The sequence below is a fragment of the Zootoca vivipara genome, chromosome 11 (genome assembly GCF_965207765.1).
Source record: "Zootoca vivipara chromosome 11, rZooViv2.hap1.1, whole genome shotgun sequence".
Taxonomy (NCBI): Eukaryota; Metazoa; Chordata; class Lepidosauria; order Squamata; family Lacertidae; genus Zootoca; species Zootoca vivipara.
The window spans coordinates 51277127-51296318 of record NC_142594.1 but is presented as its reverse complement, the minus strand read 5'-3'; the positions used below and the strand labels follow the sequence as shown (position 1 = coordinate 51296318).

Here is a 19192-nt window from a genome sequence, read left to right as displayed (position 1 = left end):
AGTCCCCCACACCCACAGCACAAGGATTGCTTTGTGTTCATGCATCTCTTAGGTGACGATCCAACATGCACTTTCCTTGGAGTAAATTCTACTGACTAAATGGTACTTACTTCTGAGCAGATATACACAGGATAGTGATATTCATGGTCCAGGAGTTTAGGAGGGGGAAATCTCTGCGTCAGAGATTTCTGCTTTTACCATTGCCGATCTTGTTGGTAAATGCTTTATTGTAAATGAGACAATCCTACTACACACTTTCAATATCAAACGTATTGATACAATTCCCCCCTCTCGCAAACTCTTCCCATCTCCCCTGTGAACCATTTTTAATCAAAAATTAGGTAATACACAATCAAAGAGCACATTTCTGTAACCTGGATCGTTAATCGCTAACAGAAACAAATTAAAAAGACAACAATAACTGACTTGCATGTTTTGTTTTGTTTCTAAATGCATTAAGTTTATTTTCAAAATCCAATAAAACCCGCAATAGACATGGTTAGTTTCTTATTTGATTAAATTCCTTTTTTAAAAAAAAAATATAACTAAAAAATTAAAAAATTAAGGTTAGCAGACTCTTATTGGATTGAGGATTTTGACTCTTAATCTTTTTATTTTTGATCAGCGAGGAGAGACGCCACTTTTATCCTTGCCTAATAAAACAAAATTCTGAAACGACCTCCGGATCTCAAATGCGCTTTTCTGTTTCAAAGACCCTCTCCCCCCTTTGGGGAGAGGGGGGAACCATTCCGTCGGTGAACTACAACTCCCAGAAAGCCTTGCGAACAGAGACCATTCCAATGTGTGCAACTCTATCAAATTAAGAAAGAAAGAAATACTGTTTCCCGGGGTAGAGGCTCTTCCTCCCTTGCCTGCCTGCGTTTGCGTGCCTGGATTTCCAAGCTGGAAGATGGGCGGCTGGGGGGGGGGTGCATTCCAAGGCTTTGCTCTTCTAAACCCAGATTCCCACCCCCAACCGTTAAATTAAGCAGACGAGAGATTCCTTCCTCCGGTAGCTTTCCCTGATCTGGCCGCAGATTTCCTTTGGACCTTTGCAGAGAGCATCATCGTCACAACGCAACGCCCCCCCCCCAAAAAAAACCCCTAAAGCAAGATCTCTTTCCAGCTGGTCACCAGGGCCGGAAAGGTAAGGCATTTTTTTTGAACAAGCAAAAAAAAAATCAGACCTGCACTCATCCTGCAGCCCGACCCCAGCGGTGCAGAGCATCACAGAATTGCAACCATTGCTCTGTGCGCATCCGGATTGGGGCGCAATTGCTGCTTCCCCGGCCATCGCTCCGTGGTGCTTCGGAAAGAGTCCAAACTCCCCAGTGTTTATCAAAGGGGCTCCTGGCAACCACATGATACCAGCATCTCCCACTTTCATAGAATGTAGGGTAGGAAGGGGTCCAAGGTTATCTAGCCTGACCCCCTGCAATGCAGGAAGCTTTTGGCCAACGTGGAATTCGAACCCACGACCCTGAGATTAAGAGCCTCGTTTTCTACCCACTGAGCTACCCCAGGACTTCCCATTGGAGTTGGCCATTATGGGAACAGTACGCTGGGCTAGACCACCGGGTGGGGGCCTTTGGCCTAACTCTGCGGAGCTCTTCTTTTAATAATTATTACACTCTTACACTCTTAATCATTTTAATGAAATTAGAAGACATTTAATATCAATTCACAAAATCAGCAACATAATAATAGTTTTTGTTTTTATTATTTGCACCCCGCCCATCTGGCTGGGTTTCCCCAGCCACTCTGGCTGGCTCCCAACAGAACACCAATAACAATAATTTTAAAAAGCAACAGCGTCAAACATTCAAAACTTCCCTAAACAGGGCTGCCTTCAGGTGTTTTCTAAAAGTCAGATACCGGTAGTTGTTTATTTCCTTGACATCTAATGGGAGGGCGTGTGGAATGCCCTCCCATCAGATGTCAAGGAAATAAACAACTATCTGGCTGATATTAAACAACCAGAAATCCAGTGTTATTACCTATTCCTGTAGCTTTTGGGTGGGGTGGGGGGCGTAAGGAACATAGATCTCAATGCAACCATCACAGTATTGCATTCACACCCCAACATCTCCTCCAACTTCTCCTCCAAGGAGCCCAAGGCATTGTTAATGGTTCTGCCCCGCATTAAATCCCCAACAACAGCCCTGCGAGGTAGGTTAGGCTGAGAGAGGCAGTGACTGGCCCAAGCTCACCCAGTGAGCTTCATGGCCAAGTGAGGATTCGAACCCTGGTCTCCCAGGTCCTAGTCTGACACTCTTAACCATGACAACACACTGGCTAATCCCTAGCATCTCAAATTTGGCGGCAGAGGGAAGCTATCACTCAGCAGTGGAGCATCTCCCTCTCTCTCTTTTTGCAGAAAGTCCCACTTTCAATCTCTGAGGACATTTCTGGGTAGCTCTGGGAAAGGGCCCTGCCTGACATTCTGAAGAAATGCTGCCAGTCAGTGTAGGGAATACTGAACTGGGTGGACCAATGATCTGACCTGGTGAAAGGCACCTTCCTATGTCCCTATGAGAGTATGAGGAACCTACGTATCTAAGTCCATGAAATGAGTTCAGGTGCTCTGAGGTGAGAGTAGAAACAGCAGGTTCCTTATCTCTTTATCTGTGCTATTCTTATCTCTATGCTTCAGAAGGTAACCCTGAAAGGGTATTAAAATGTGGGGTATCGGGGGAAGGGAGAGAGGAGGTACAGTAGCCCATAACCAGCAGCTTAAATATGTTTTTTTTCCCCTGTTAAAGAACCCCAATATAACTTCCACTCCTTCTTTTTTTTCAAACAGGCCAAAGCCACACTGCTGTGATAATCAGCTATAAAGAAACACCATGAGGACTAGAATATCACCACCCGTCTTATAAAAGGGTACCTTGCTTTTGCTGTTGAAAGCAAACAAGTTCAGACGAAGAATTCAAACAATTGGGAAGTAGGGGAGCTTCATTTGGGGAACCTGGAGCAAAACCTCTTCCAGAGGGAAAACGCAGAAAATTGCCATTAAAGCTTGCAATCGCCTGTTTTGTGAAAGTAGACGGAAGGAGGATATTGATAATGGAGCAGGCATAGTGAATAATGCCTTCCTCTTCCCTGGCACATAGCGCTGAAGTTTATATTTGTGTCCCAAATGTGGGAAGTGGTTCAGCAGGAAAGGGAGATCTGCAAAGGCACCAAGCATTGGTCACAGTATCTGCATGTTTGCAAGAAATATAGGTTAGGCTCAGGGCAGTCTCGAGCAGATCGCGCGCCCTGGTGCTGAGGGGCAGAGATCGCTCTGGCGCCCCCGCCCTCGCAGGGTGCAGCATGGTTTCTGCTCGACTTTGCCGCATGGCGCCCTGGCGCACCGCGCCACCGGGGGTCTACCTAGAGCCGGCCCTGGTTAGGCTTCTGCACAAGATCCACCTGCTCAGGGAAGGGGAAAGTCCATGAGACAGGCATTTCTAGCCGGAAATCTGCCGAGGAGCTCACTGTAAGATGTTCATGAAAGATGGGCTTTTGCATCTTCTCCTGCTGTGGACATTGCATCCGCAATGTGAAAAGGTTGGATGCCCGCAGAGATCAAGGGGAGAGCTTTGTTGACAAGGGGACCCCAAAGACTCACTGGAAAATCTGTGGTGGAAGAAGGTTCATCTGTATGTGGCGAGCGAGGGGAGAGACTGGACACCAAGAGACGTTTTGATGCTCGTCGGAGGAACTGCATGAAAAACAGGCAAGCAAGCCATGTAAACAGGACTAGCCAGCCGCGTCTGTTTCAAATGGCTCAGATAAGAGAAGCGGGCTTGACTCTGGAAGCGGGTGAAACCTTCCCGAAGGTGGGAAAGCTACAGAGAAGTCCTGTCCAAACACGGTCACAGAAGAGGATTGTTTGTGGAGATGTAGGTGGTCCAAAGAGGGTTGTCCATTCATCTTGAGGAAATCAGGTGAAAGAGGAACTTGAGGAGACTAATAAATGGAGGGTAGCAATGGCAGAGGACTTTGAGTCTCCTTGTGAAGATGGACCACCAGAACCTGCCTATCAAGGTCACCACCAAAGTCCAAAGATGTCTCCCACACCTCTGGAAACTCAGATGGGGTGCAGATTGGAAGGTACCGTGGCTTCTGCAGATCATTTTGGGGGTGTTCGGGAAATGTGCATCAAATCAGAAGCTCTGGAGGGTTCTGGATACAAAAGCATCTGCAATAATAATAATAATAATAATAATAATAATAATAATTTATTATTATTTATACCCCGCCCATCTGGCTGGGTTTCCCCAGCCACTCTGGGCGGCTTCCAACAGAAACATTAAAATACACTAATTTCTTAAACATTAAAAGCATCCCTAAACAGAGCTGCCTTCAAATGTCTTCTAAAAATCTGGTAGCTGTTTTCCTTTTAGACATCTGATGGGAGGGCGTTCCACAGGGCGGGTGCCACCACCGAGAAGGCCCTCTGCCTGGTTCCCTGCAACTTGGCCCTCGGAGCTGGACCTCAGTGTCCGGGCAGAATGATGGGGGTGGAGACGCTCCTTCAGGTATACTGGACCGAGGCCGTTAAGGGCTTTAAAGGTCAGCACCAACACTTTGAACTGTGCTCGGAAACGTCCTGGGAGCCAATGTAGATCTTTCAAGACCGGGGTTATGTGGTCTCGGCGGCCGCTCCCAGTCACCAGTCTAGCTGCCGCATTCTGGATTAGTTGTAGTTTCCGGGTCACCTTCCAAGGTAGCCCCACATAGAGCGCATTGCAGTAGTCCAAGCGGGAGATAACCAGAGCATGCACCACTCTGGCGAGACAATCTGCAGGCAGGTAGGGTCTCAGCCTGCATACCAGATGGAGCTGATAGACAGCTTCCCTAGATACAGAATTGACCTGTACCTCCATGGACAGCTGTGAGTCCAGAATGACTCCCAGGCTGCGCACCTGGTCCTTCAGGGGCACAGTTACCCCATTCAGGAACAGGGAGTCCTCCACACCTGCCCGCCTCCTGTCCCCCACAAACAGTACTTCTGTCTTGTCGGGATTCAACCTCAATCTGTTAGCCGCCATCTGCAACCCACACCCCACTCTGATGAAAGCCCAGAGAGCCTCGGTCAAGGAAGAGACGGGTCCGGGGGGGGTGGGGACGGATATCCTTTGGAAACTCAACAGGAGGAAAACGTTAGCCCACCGCCAACCCCATTTCTCAGCAGTAAAGAGGCAGCTGTTCTTGAGTTCACCAACGGCCTTGCAAGAGGCGAGAGAGGTATCTCCGTAAGGAAGAGCAAGAGGATATTCTCGTGCCCTGTGTGTGGGAAAGGGTTTAATCAGAAATCCAATCTTAGCAGGCACCTTAAAATCCACACCGCGGAAGGGCCTTATAAATGTGGCGAGTGCTGAGAAAGTTTCAGGATGAACCGGAAGCTTCTCAGGCACCAGAGGACACATGTGAGCGAGCCTTTCAATAATAATAATAATAATAATAATAATAATAATAATAATAATAATAATTTATTATTTATACCCCGCCCATCTGGCCGGGTCTCCCCAGCCACTCTGGGCGGCTTCCAACAGAAAAATAAAACACAATAATCTATTAAACATTAAAAGCCTCCCTGAACAGGGCTGCCTTCAGATGTCTTCTAAAAATCTGGTAGTTGTTTTCCTCTTTGACATCTGTTGGGAGGGCGTTCCACAGGGCAGGCGCCACCACCGAGAAGGCCCTCTGCCTAGTTCCCTGCAACTTGGCTTCTCGCAACGAGGGAACCGCCAGAAGGCCCTCGGTGCTGGACCTCAGTGTCCAGGCAGAATGATGGAGGTGGAGACGCTCCTTCAGGTATACTGGACCGAGGCCATTTAGGGCTTTAAAGGTCAGCACCAACACTTTGAATTGTGCTCGGAAACGTACTGGGAGCCAATGCACAGAATGCGGGAGAAGCTTCAACCAGAGGGCCAACCTGGTTAGACACCTGAGGATCCACACTCGGGAGGCCCCTTACCAGTGTCCGGAATGCGAGAAAACCTTCAACCCAGAAGGGCAACCTTTTCCGACACCGGACAATCCACGTCCGGATGGGGCCGTGCAACTGCACCAAATGCGGGAAGCTGTTCTCCCAGAGGAGGAACCTCGTCAAACACCAGAAACTCCACATGAGCGATGGGGCCCACAAGTGCTGCGAGTGCGGGAAGCGGTTTTGGCTGAGAAAATACCTCCGGCGACATCAGAATATCCACAGCCGGGAAGCGCCGTATAACCGCAAATGGCGCAGGGATGGTTTGGGAGAAGCGCTGGAGGTCTTTGATTAGTTAACAAAGAGCAGAGGGCAATTCCGTCTGTGGACAACGAGGAAGCTCGGGACTATCATGGAGATTCTCTAGACATGTGAATTCCCAGCGTAACGCAGAGATGGACCAAGTTTTCTGATTCGGAATCAAGGATCGGGAACCTGTGGTTCTCTAGCTCCCATCATAAGAACTTAAGAGCAGGACAGTGGCCCATCTAGTCCTGCAAGAATCAGGATTCGAACACAAGAGCACTCTCACCTCTTGCCGTTCCCAGGAGCACATACTTTCAGAAGCATAGCACCCCCAGCAGTGGATCATCTCTGACTGTTGGCCTTTTGGGCTGTGGATGACGGCAGTTGTAGTTCCGTAACATCCAGAGCAATGTCTCCATATCTTTTTGGAGTCCAAGTCCCATCATCCCTAACTCGCAAGATCAGTGGGTCAGGGATGTTGGGAATTGCAGTCCCAAAACAGATGGAGACCCAAGTTTGGGAAACATTGACTAGAGTAGAAGGACATAGCTCCCCTGCCCAAATCGCTCAGATCTGCTGTTGAAAAATGTGTTGGGACTTGGGAATAGTATGCCAGCCTTCCCCAACCTGGTGCCCTTGTGGAAATTCTCCCAGCTTTGAGTGTTTGCTGCAGGGATGCAGAAATTCGCCTTGGGCACAGATTCCAGGTATAACTTCCTGCCTTTCTCTAACTGCGAAGAGATACTTCAGAACATGAATTCGCCAAAGCGGGGTTATTACAATACCACAGGGGTAGCCAAAACAGTGGTTTCCAGGTGTTGGACTCCAGTTCCCATGAGCCTCAGCCAGCTTGGCCAGTGGCCAGGGAGGATGGGAGTTGGAGTCCAAAACAGTTGGCTAGTCCTACTGCATTAGATTTTCATCAGCTAGGGGAGCTGTGTCTTCACTCCCTTGCATAACTCCTTAACTCTTTCCCCCATGGCTATCAAGAACTGAATAGATTATGCAAAGTTCTTGTTTTATACAAATTTGCCCCGTTTGCATAATTTATACAATATTGGCCAGAATTTGATTTTTCTTGGCACGCACTTTGGATAGGACAGCTGCAGCATTTACATTTTTTTTTAAAAAAAATAGATGAACTACTGCTTACAGAAACATTGCTGCCCATTTACCAATTGCCATCTATGGTGCTAACCGCTTGGGAAGCTGATCCTGCTAAAGGGGCAAAGAGGATTTCGTTTGCCTCAATGCAAAATGGCCCTCGACCATTGACAGTAATATTCAGTGCCAAGGCTGAGCTGCAGGTAGTTGTCGGCTTGAGCCAGGAACTGTGCCGGGGAGTCAGAGCCAAGGAAGAAAGCCAGGAGTATAAAAATAAAAATAACTATTCCGTTCCCAGAGCGACAATTCCCATAGTGGTTTAACCATCAATCTCACTTCCCAGGAAACTCAGAATTGTAGCTTAATGGATTGAGGTTGAATCCTAACAATACAGAATTACTGTTTCTGGGGGAGTGGGCGGGGACGACGACGACGACTCCCTGGTCCTGAATGGGGTAATTGTGCCCCTAAAGGACCAGTTGTGAAACAGATAAATAACTCAATGACTTTTAGAAGACACCTGAAGGCAGCCCTGTATAGGGAAGTTTTTTAAATGTTTTTTTGTGTTTTTTTGCAAGACAGGAGTGCCTGGCGTGCTATGGTCCATGGGGTCACGAAGAGTCGGACACGACTAAACGACTAAACAACAACAAATTGTGTTTTTTATATTTTGTTGGGAGCCGCCCAAGGGGATTGGGGCAACCCAGTCAGATGGGCAGCATATAAGTAATAAAATTATTATTATCATCTTCGTGAGGGAAACAGGGGTCTCCTAAACAATTCTCGGGACCCTTAACCATAGCTGCCAAGTTTTCCCTTTTCTCGCGAGGAAGCCTATTCAGCATAAGGGAAAATCCCTTTAAAAAAGGGATAACTTGGCAGCTATGCCCTTAACAAGCTGCTCCTCCCAGGGGAACACCATGACTGTTTAAAGTGGTATCGTGGTGCTTAAAATGTACAGCGGTACCTAGGTTTTCGAACGTCTCCGTTGACGAACATTTCGGTTTTCAAATGCTCTAAACCCGGAAGTAAATGCTTCGGTTTTGGAACACACCTCGGAAGTCGAACTTGCCATGTGGCTTCTGCTGAGTGCAAGATCCAGAGGCCTAGCTGTCGGGTGTTGAGTTTTCGGTTTTCAAATGGTCTTCCGGAACAGATTAGTTCAAAAACTGAGGTACCACTGTAAAAAGGGGCCCTAGAATGAAACAGGGGAAAGACTTCCAATGCCATGCATGCTTCCACCATGGGAGAACCATCTCTGACTCAAACTTAATCTTTTCCGGAAGTCCATTCCAAAACCAAAGCATTCCAAAACCAAGTCACGCTTTCCCATAGAAAGTAATGCAAAGTGGGTTAGTCCATTCCAGACTTTTAAAAACAACCCCTAAAACCATACCTGCCAAGTCCTGGATGAAAAAATCCGGGATTGGCAGCCGCACGACACCGAAGACGCAACTTCCGGTGGCGCTTTGCCCTTCTATGGGCACCAGAAAATGCCGGTGGCGGAAGTCGCTTCTACGCATGACCAGAAACACATAAAAGCGACTTGTGCCGCCACCATTTTCTGGTGCCCATAGAAGGGCAAAGTGCCACCGGAGGTTGCGTCTACGCGTTTCCGGACACGCGTAAAAGCGCCTTCCAGCGCCGGCACCACCATTTTCTGGTGCCCATAGAAGGGCAAAGCGGCACCAGAAAAATGGCCGCAGGCAGGAGCGGATTTAAGGGAGAATAATGGGATAATAACTGATACGGGAGACCGCCGGGAAACGGTAGGAAAAAAGGGGGTTTCCCGGCGAAAACAGGATACTTCGCAGCTATGCCTAAAACAGCCATTTAACATGAATTTTACTATCTAACGAGACCACTGAGCCATAAAATGAAAGTAATCAACAATGTACTGCAGTCACACTATCAATCTTTTTTAAAAAAGAAATTTTATTAATTTCCACATAAACACACAAATTAAAAAACATTTAACAAACACACCCACTAACCACTACAAAAACAGAAAAAGAAAAAAAAAAGATAGAAAGAAAAAAGAAAAGCGACTCCCCTCCCTCCCGTCTTTCGGATTTGTTTTTTCCGCCCTTATCCTGCAGTTTATTTTACCTACTTATTCAAAGTCAATTCGTAGGATTTATTTTAGTCCTGCAAGTGTCCCTAGACTTCTACAGTTCCTCTCAATATATTCCACGAATTTACTCCACTCTTTTTGGAACTTTGTTTCTCCCTGATAGCGGATCCCGTGGGTCAACTTCGCTAGTTCTGCATAGTCCATCATCTTCGTCCCTGCAGTCACACTATCAATCAGTAGCTGAACTGGGTTCTGCACAGTCACAAAAACAAAACAAAAAAGGGCCACAAAAACACAAAATAAATAGCAACAACAGAGAGACCTCAGCGTAACACTCAAAACAAAAGTGTGACACGCAAAACGGAAGCGTGGTACTCAAATCGGAAGTGTAACACTTAGAACGGAGCATGTTCAGCTTCTGAAAAAGGTTTGCAAACCAAAACACTTCCAGGTTTGCGTGTTTGGGTTCCAAATTGTTTGAATACCAAGGTGTTTGAGAACCAAGGTATCACTGTATTTGAATAGCAAGAAACCTTGTTGCGCCTTCAAGACTTAACACGTTTATTATTATTATAGACTCTGGAATGGACTCTAGTCCACTATAGCTTGTGCCCTAATACATGTGCATGTCTTTAAGGCCACAGGGCCGCTCTGAGCTTCAACAGACAACGCCTCTAGGAAATGTTTTCATAGATGAAGAACGTCTCCAAAGCACCCCTTGTGCAAGGCTGCGGTGGATCCTTGTTGTTGTTGTTGTTGTTTAGTCGTTTAGTCGTGTCCGACTCTTCGTGACCCCATGGACCAGAGCACGCCAGGAACTCCTGTCTTCCACCGCCTCCCGCAGTTTGCTCAAACTCATGTTCGTAGCTTCGAGAACACTGTCCAACCATCTCGTCCTCTGTCGTCCCCTTCTCCTAGTGCCCTCAATCTTTCCCAACATCAGGGTCTTTTCCAAGGATTCTTCTCTTCTCATGAGGTGGCCAAAGTATTGGAGCCTCAGCTTCACGATCTGTCCTTCCAGGGAGCACTCAGGATCCTTAGTCCCTTCATAAAACTATAGTTCCCAAGGTTTCTGTGTTGGGAACCAGCACCAGCTGAAGAATCTTGAAAGTGTCTTATATTTATAGTGTGGCAGTAAATTTCATTTTACGTTTAATGGAAGCAATAACGAAAACTGCCATTGAAAATCCTCACATCATCTGAGGCCACTGATGCAGCTAGCTCAGTCTAAACCACTGAGCCTCTTGGGCTTGCCGATCAGAAGGTCGGCGGTTCGAATCCCCACGACGGAGTGAGCTCCCGTTGCTCGGTCCCAGCTCCTGCCAACCTAGCACTTCGAAAGCATGCCAGTGCAAGTAGATAAATAGGTATCACTGCGGCAGGAAGGTAAACGGCATTTCCATTTCTGAAGAAGAAGAAGAAGAAGAAGAAGAAGAAGAAGAAGAAGAAGAAGAAGAAGAAGAAGAAGAAGAAGAAGAAGAAGAAGAAGAAGAAGATCCAACTCATAATGAATCTCAGCGCAAATATCACCCTGGTGTGTAAAAATGGTGAATATAATTCCTTTCCCTCCTCCCCACCCCAAAAAAGCACTTCATTTTTCACTTTCCAAAATGTTCTTATGCAAAAGTTTGACTCATCCCTCAAGGACGCGTTCGGTTTGTGAATAGTAAAGATTGTGCATAGTTTAGCAAAAGGCCCAGGGAGAACTAATTAGCATCCAAAACACAGCAAATGGATGACTTGTTCAATCAAAGTGGGCCGAGAGAATCTTGTTTGCTAATTCCCCATCTGATTTGCAAAATAAATCGGCTGTGCAACAGGTTGTTCAGTCAGATATCAAGCAAATAAATATGGAGCACATCAAGAGGGTGAAAACCCCGGGTCTCTAATGCCAGCAGATCAGTTGTGTAATCCCTCCTAACCGAGAATATTCGATGAGCGACGTGCTCTGTCCCATTCTGGCTCCTTTGCTTACGGAAACAGTCTCATGTTTGAAAATAAAGGTTGCCTTTATGTAACTTCAATCATGTTATATAGATAACGCAGAGGACTAAACTGTTCGGAAACATTTTGTCCTCTTGAGTATGAACGTTGGACAAGATTAACATTAGATTAACGTTGGGAACATAATAATAATCCATCCTCTTGGAAGAGAGAAAACGCTATTTCCTTGGCGCTTGTTAATTTGGAATTTAGTCATATTTTACTACAGCAAATACATCTTTGCTCGCTTTCCCCGCAAGTTTTCTAGAGCCAGAGTCACTTTACGGTTTGAGTAGGACTACAAACTTTCACATATTAACTTGGGTGTTTGATGAAATCAAGGATGGAGAGCTTGCTGTCCTCCAGAGGTTGGACAACTACAGTTCCCATAATTCCTCATCGCTGGCCCTGGACGTTGAGGCTGATGGCAGCTGGGAGTCACAACAACATCTGGAAAGGAGGTCATTGTGCAGATGAAGTGGAATAAATCCATATTAGCAGTCTGCATTTGAGTAGCATGTAGATAATGGTAATTGACTCTATTGAGAGTCACAGTTCACGGTGTCTAGTGGCCACCAGAGTGGGAGAGATTGCATGTCCATAAGGCCAGGGGGACAGAAAGCAGCTGGGGTTGACCTCTTTAAAAAATGAAAGACAAGGTGCCTGTGAACCAAATTTCTATGATAGGCACCACATTTTAGAGCTGGCCACGCAGAAGTCGGTGGACAATTGTTCACACAATCAGAAGCCTCCAGCTGCCTGTAGCTGCTTCTGCCTGCTATGCATAGATCCATCCTCTGTCTCTCTTAACCAGGCATCCCCAAACTGCGGCCCTCCAGATGTTTTGGACTACAATTCCCATCTTGGGATCATGGGAGTTGTAGGCCAAAACATCTGGAGGGCCGCAGTTTGGGGGTGCCTGCTCTTAACAGTGCCTGTTGCCTTCCATTCCCTCTCCCTCAGGAAGCACCTGGTCTCTTGAAACCAAGGAGAGCAAGCAAATTATGGCTCTCCAGGGGTACCAGCTCCTGGGGGCTGAGGTGTTTTGGGCCCCTTCAATATCTTTTGAGAGGGGGCCATGCCCTTCCAGTGTTGAGGGGGTGGAGGAGGCTGAGCGGCTCCAGTGGTAGGCTTTTTCTCTTCCTATTTCTCCTGCCCCAGAGGGGAAGAAGGGTGGAAGCAGCACCAGGAAGAGGAGGACCCTCTGGCTAATGACACGTGGCTAGTGCCAGATTTACGTATAAGCTAAACAAGCTATAGCTTAGGGTCCCACATGCTTGAGAGCCCCCAAAAATGTAAAGGAAAAAAACCTGGATGTACATTTCCAAAATATAAGGAAAAAAACCAAATAAAATAAAACCTACATACAGCAACAGTGTTTTGTGTTGTGCAGGCTCCTGGGATGAAGTAATGGCCCTTGCCAGCTCCCTAAAATACCACTGGTTTGCTCATTTCTATATGGGACCCAGGTGGCACTGTGGGTTAAACCACTGAGCCTCGGGCTTGCTGATCAGAAGGTCGGCGGTTCGAATCCCTGTGACGGGGTGAGCTCCCGTTGCTTGGTCCCACCTCCTGCCAACCTAGCAGTTCGAAAGCACGTCAAAATGCAAGTAGATAAATAGGAACCGCTACAGCGGGAAGGTAAACGGCGTTTCCATGTGCTGCTCTGGTTCGCCAGAAGCGGCTTTGTCATGCTGGCCACATGACCTGGAAGCTATACACCGGCTCCCTCGGCCAATAATGCGAGATGAGCGCGCAACCCCAGAGTCGGTCACAACTGGACCTAATGGTCAGGGGTCCCTTTACCTTTATATACAGTATAGGGTGCCTACATTCTAACTTAGAGCTTAATAATGATCTCACTATTAATACACTTCTTAATTGTATTTCACTATTCTTAATATACTTCTTAATTGTATTTCAGTTCAACAATTACTGTACTTTGATAAAATACATATTTTGTTATGTGCAAATGGCTTGAGATCCCTATTAGGTCCATAAATTACCATATAGCATATATTCAACACACACAAAAACAGTGGCAATTTGTTGTTGACAAAGGACAGCTGGACATATAATGGGCCCCATTACCTTCAGTAGCTTGGGGCTTCATCAAACCTAAATCGGGCCCTGCACGTGCCACCGCATTCGGCTCCTCCCAACCTCCCGACATCTTGATGTCACGCACGCAACGATGGGACAACACATCACACAAGTCATACCCCCCCCACCAAGCTTGTGCCTCTGCCTCTTTTATTCCTCTTTGCTTCCATAAAATACCACCTTGTAGTGAAGGAAACTTGAGCGGATGCCTGTGCTGGTGACAGAGGCTAAGGATTGCTGAGTGGAGCTGCAACAGCCAGCACCGAGAGCTGCTACAGGCCACCTGAGGCTTCCTAACACAGATGGGCCACTGCCTGACTCAGCCTCGCCATCTCCTAAGCAGCACACCCCTGTTTTCAGAGGAGCGCCGGTCCTTTTTGGCTGTCGATACATTTAATCCTTCCGTGGCTTTCTCCGAAAGGAAGGAGATGAGGACTGAACAGACGCAGTCGCACGCACTCCGAGGGGAAGCCAGCTGCAGAGCAAAGCAGACAGCAGACATGCTACACGGTCGCCCAGCGCATGAATAAAGAAGCAAGCAGGGCGGCATTGGCAGGAGTGCACCGCACCGTCTTGAGCCTCTTATGCATATGGAAGAGTTCGTTCCTCCCCTGAGCGGGGAAAAGAGCAGGCTGAGCAAATAAAGGAATCAAAAAGGGATTACGGTTGAGCAAACCTGGATTTCCAAGGTACAGCTGCCTGTTTTGCGATGTTCCCCTTTGAGATCGGTAGCATTCGATCCCCTGGCTCCACCGATGCTCCCCGGACCAAGAAAAACATCCCTGCCACCGCCTTCCCCTCTTATCGCTTTCCCGGGAATGCATTCTTCTTACACGCTGCCAAGCACATCAGGACATTGTCGGTGCTCATTTCCTTCTGCAATGGCCTGGGAGAGCATCAGATGCCACCGTGGGGGTCCCCTGCCTTTCAGGAGGAGCTTTCATTCTTTTGAAATAAATTTTTGATTTACAAGAACGTTGTTGTTGTATAGTCGTGTCCGACTCTTCGTGATCCCATGGACCAGAGCACGCCAGGCACTCCTGTCTTCCACTGCCTCCCGCAGTTTGGTCAAACTCATGTTCGTAGCTGTCCAGCCATCTCGTCCTCTGTCGTCCCCTTCTCCTTGTGCCCTCAACTTTTCCCAACATCTTTTGGGTCTTTTCCAGGGAGTCTTCTCTTCTCATGAGGTGGCCAAAGTATTGGAGCCTCAGCTTCAGGATCTGTCCTTCCAGTGAGCACTCAGGGCTGATTTCCCTAAGAATGGATAGGTTTGATCTTCTTGCAGTCCATGGGACTCTCAAGAGTCTCCTCCGGCACCATAATTCAAAAGCATCAATTCTTCGGCGATCAGCCTTCTTTATGGTCCAACTCTCACTTCCATACATCACTACTGGGAAAACCATAGCTTTAACTATAGGACATTTGTCGGCAAGGTGATGTCTCTGCTTTTTAAGATGCTGTCTAGGTTTGTCATCGCTTTTCTCCCAAGAAGCAGGTGTCTTTTCATTTCGTGACCGCTGTCACCATCTGCAGTGATCATGGAGCCCAAGAAACTAAAATCTACATAACAAAATTGGTTCTGAATCCAAATAGCGAGATTACTCTGAATCTCCTTACTCTCCCCCCCCTTCCATGGGTCCTATTGATACTATTTTCCACTGCATATCAATACTTCACCAATTTTTAATCTTTCTAAAATATCCATACATTTCGTTACATTACACATGCGTTAAAAATCCGCCCAATGTTTTAACCTGCTTGCAATGATCTTGTATATAAATTATAAACTTTCCCCGTTCTTGTCTTCTTGGTTCCTAAGTTTCCCCGTTAATTTCAGCATAGTCCATCAACTTGGTTTGCCATTCTTCTCTAGTCGGGGTTCCTTCCCTGGGCTAGGTGTCGCAAACATAAACAGTTTTTTCTGGTCCTTTGGGATTTCGATACCTATAATTCCTAATAAAAAAAGCTTCTGGTTTTTATTTTAGCATTTTGAGCATTTTTTTCCTTTCATTGTATATCATTTCTCAGAATTTTTAAATTCCTTTACAGGTCCACCACATCTGATAAAAGGTACCTTCATTTTCTTTGCATTTCCAGCATATATTTGTACACGTTCTACACATTTTTGCTCATTTAACCGGGGTCAAATACCACCGGTACATCATTTTCATATAGTTTTCCTCCAGTAAAGATCATGCCATAAATTTCAGATCTGTTTTCCATAGCCTGTTCCTGTCTATCCTTTGACTGCTCGGCGGAGAGAGCTTGACCACAGTAGTTCAGTCACTGGTGGTTTCAAGACTTGGTTAATGCAATATACTCTACGCGGGGCTTCCTGGAAACTGCAAAATGACGGAGCATGGTTCCTGACAGGAGTGAGGCCTTGTCAGCATGTCCCATCTCTGCTCAGATTCGCACGGATTGTCTATTTGTTACTGGTTCATGTTTAATATTGGGCATGTAACTTCTTTATCGGGGACCCAGGTGGCGCTGTGGTTAAACCACTGAGCCTAGGGCTTGCTGATCAGAAGGTCGGCGGTTCGAATCCCTGTGACGGGGTGAGCTCCCGTTGCTTGGTCCCAGCTCCTGCCAACCTAGCAGTTCGAAAGCACGTCAAAATGCAAGTAGATAAATAGGAACCGCTACAGCGGGAAGGTAAACGGCGTTTCCGTGTGCTGCTCTGGTTTGCCAGAAGCGGCTTTGTCATGCTGGCCACATGACCTGGAAGCTGTACGCCGGCTCCCTCAGCCAATAATGCGAGATGAGCGCGCAACCCCAGAGTCGGTCACGACTGGACCTAATGGTCAGGGGTCCCTTTACCTATACCTTCTTTATACAGTGGTACCTCTACTTACGAATTTAATGCGTGCCGAATGCACATCCGTAAGTAGGGAAAAATTGTAAGTCGAATCCCATAGGAATGCATTGGGAGAAAAAATTCGTAGGTCGAAGCAACCCTATCTAAAAATTCGTAAGTAGAAAAAATCCTATCTAAACCGCATCCAAGATGGCGGACGGAGCTCCATTCGTAAGTAGAAACATTCGTAAGTAAAGTTATTCGTAAGTAGAGGTACCACTGTGTTACAATTTATAATTTTCACGCTATTGAATGTTGTTGTTGGGTCATCGTTTAAAATTTTTATTTTCAGTTGATGAAGCAATTCTATATCTTTCCAATTTGCTGATGAAGAAATTCCACGAAACAGTAGTTATTATCCAGAAACACTGTTCAGAGTTGGACATCAGAACTGGACATTTCCTGATCACACAGAGTTTCACAGCTTGTTTTCCGCCGTGTTTCATTTAAGGACTTTCAGAGACTTCAGTTTATTCAGTTTTGAAGCATTCTATACATTTTTCATATTGTATTTGTTTATGGTCATCGTGTTGCTTTTGATATTGCCGACTCACATTTTGCAACACAGGGGTTTGTTTCTTTAATATTGAGCCCTGACAGGCTTGTGCAGGGCAGGCGGGGCAGGGAAAGGACCCGAAACCTAAGGATTTAATCCCCATTGGAAGTCCAGCCTTCGGGTATATGTTCTCAAATTCAAAATTCAGGACTCCCGTATTTTTTTTTTTTAATTGCTTAGTTTTATACATTTAGGTCTGCAGCTCCCTCTGCTGGTAATATCGATTTAATACACTTCTCGACTTCAGTCACAAGGCATCTTTTGGTCAAATAGAACTGAAACTTTTAATTACAGGTAGGTAGCCGTGTTGGTCTGAGTCGAAACAAAATAAAAAAAATCCTTCAGTAGCACCTTAAAGACCAACGAAGTTTTAATTTTGGTATGAGCTTTCGTGTGCATGCACACTTCATCAGATACGGTATCTGAAGAAGTGTGCATGCACACGAAAGCTCATACACCAAAATTAAAACTTAGTTGGTCTTTAAGGTGCTACTGAAGGATTTTTTTATTTTTATTTTATTGAAACTTTTAAGACAAACAATTTGCTCGCTTCGCCAACTGAACATTTTTTGTCATTTTTTTTAAAAAAAACTTCCAAGTTGACAGAGGCTATTAGGGGTCAAACCAAACAAAAATTCCAAAAAGAATGGGTAAAATACAGATTATCTTAAAAAGCAGTGCCCTCAAATTAATACTTGGACTTGTTTCGATTAACTTCTGCAAAATAATTTATGGTACTTAAGTTTAAAACAGAAAGAAAAAGGGATAATAATGATCTAAAAAGGAGACAGTTTACCAAAAACGAGAAAAGAACCGTGTTGAGGATGAAGAAGTCAATTGGAAGAAAAGAAGACCTGAAATATCTATATCTATATATCTATCTATATCTAATATTGACTATTTGATTTGTATAATAAGTTTTTGTACGATATCATGTTTTATTTGTACTTTTTTGTTCTGTATTATTATTTTCTGTATTATTATTTTCATGTTCAGTTTGACAATAAATAAAAATAATAAAATAAAATAAATCCAGGGGCACCTTTTAAAATCAAGTAGTTTATATTACTAGTTATTACTGATAACGAGTGTTTATTAGCTTGGCCTTGTCTTTTCAGAGTGTGCTGCTTCTTAAAAAAAAAAAAAGCATGCTAAACAAATAAGATATTTTCCTTGATAAATGCTGGGCGTCACTTCACTTTGTGCAACTGTTGTTTGTTTGCTCAGCTGTCTTTGATTTTCATGTGTGTTTCTTGAAGTTTCATGTGTGTTACTTGAAGTTTCATGGTTTTGCTGAATGAAGAGACTGTCAGGAACCAGACTGAAGGAAGAATGGTGGGAGCCCCCCCCCCCCCCGGCTCAAGGGCCTGATCCTGAAGCTCCTCTGGAGCAGGAGGATAGTATTGACCTAGAGCGATGAGCTGGGAGAAGAGCAACCAATAATAATAGAATAATAATAATTTATTATTTGTACCCCGCCCATCTGGCTGGGTTTCCCCAGCCGCTCTGGGCAGCTCCCAACAGAATATTAAAAACACGATAAAACATCAAACATTAAAAAGTTCCCTAAACAGGGCTGCCTGCCTCCAGATGTCTTCTAAACATCAGATAGTTGTTTATTTATTTGTCATCTGATGGGAGGGGGTTCAACAGGGCAGGCGCCACTACCAAGAAGGCCCTTTGCCTGGTTCCCTGTAACTTCACTTCTCACAGTGAAGGAACCGCCAAAAGACCCTCAGAGCTGGACCTCAGGGTCTGGGCTGAACGATGGAGGTGGAGAGGCTCCTTCAGGTATATTGGGCCGAGGCCATTTAGGGCTTTAAAGGTCAGCACCAACACTTTGAACTGTGCTCGGAAACGTACTGGGAGCCAATGTAGGTCTTTCAGTACCGGTGTTATATGAACTGTAGAGTTGGAAGGAACCACGGGGGTCATTTAGACCAACCCCCTGCAATGCAGGAATCTTGCCCAACATGGGGCTTGAACCCACCACCCACCACCAAGGTTTTACGAGCCAACCTAGCAGTTCGAAAGCACGTCAAAGTGCAAGTAGATAAATAGGTACCGCTCTGGCGGGAAGGTAAACGGCGTTTCTGTGTGCTGCTCTGGTTCGCCAGAAGCGGCTTTGTCATGCTGGCCACATGACCTGGAAGCTGTACGCCAGCTCCCTCAGCCAGTAACACGAGATGAGCGCCACAACCCCAGAGTCGGTCACGACTGGACCTAATGGTCAGGGGTCCCTTTACCTTTACCTAACAAACCACAGCTTCAGACCATGGATTGTTGGCA

The 19192-nt window shown here is 45.9% G+C and overlaps 1 pseudogene; it reads left to right on the top strand.

The window, feature by feature from the left end:
* Positions 1-3974: 3974 nt before the first annotated feature.
* LOC118092087 (uncharacterized) lies at positions 3975-6428 on the top strand (annotated as a pseudogene).
* Positions 6429-19192: the final 12764 nt, after the last annotated feature.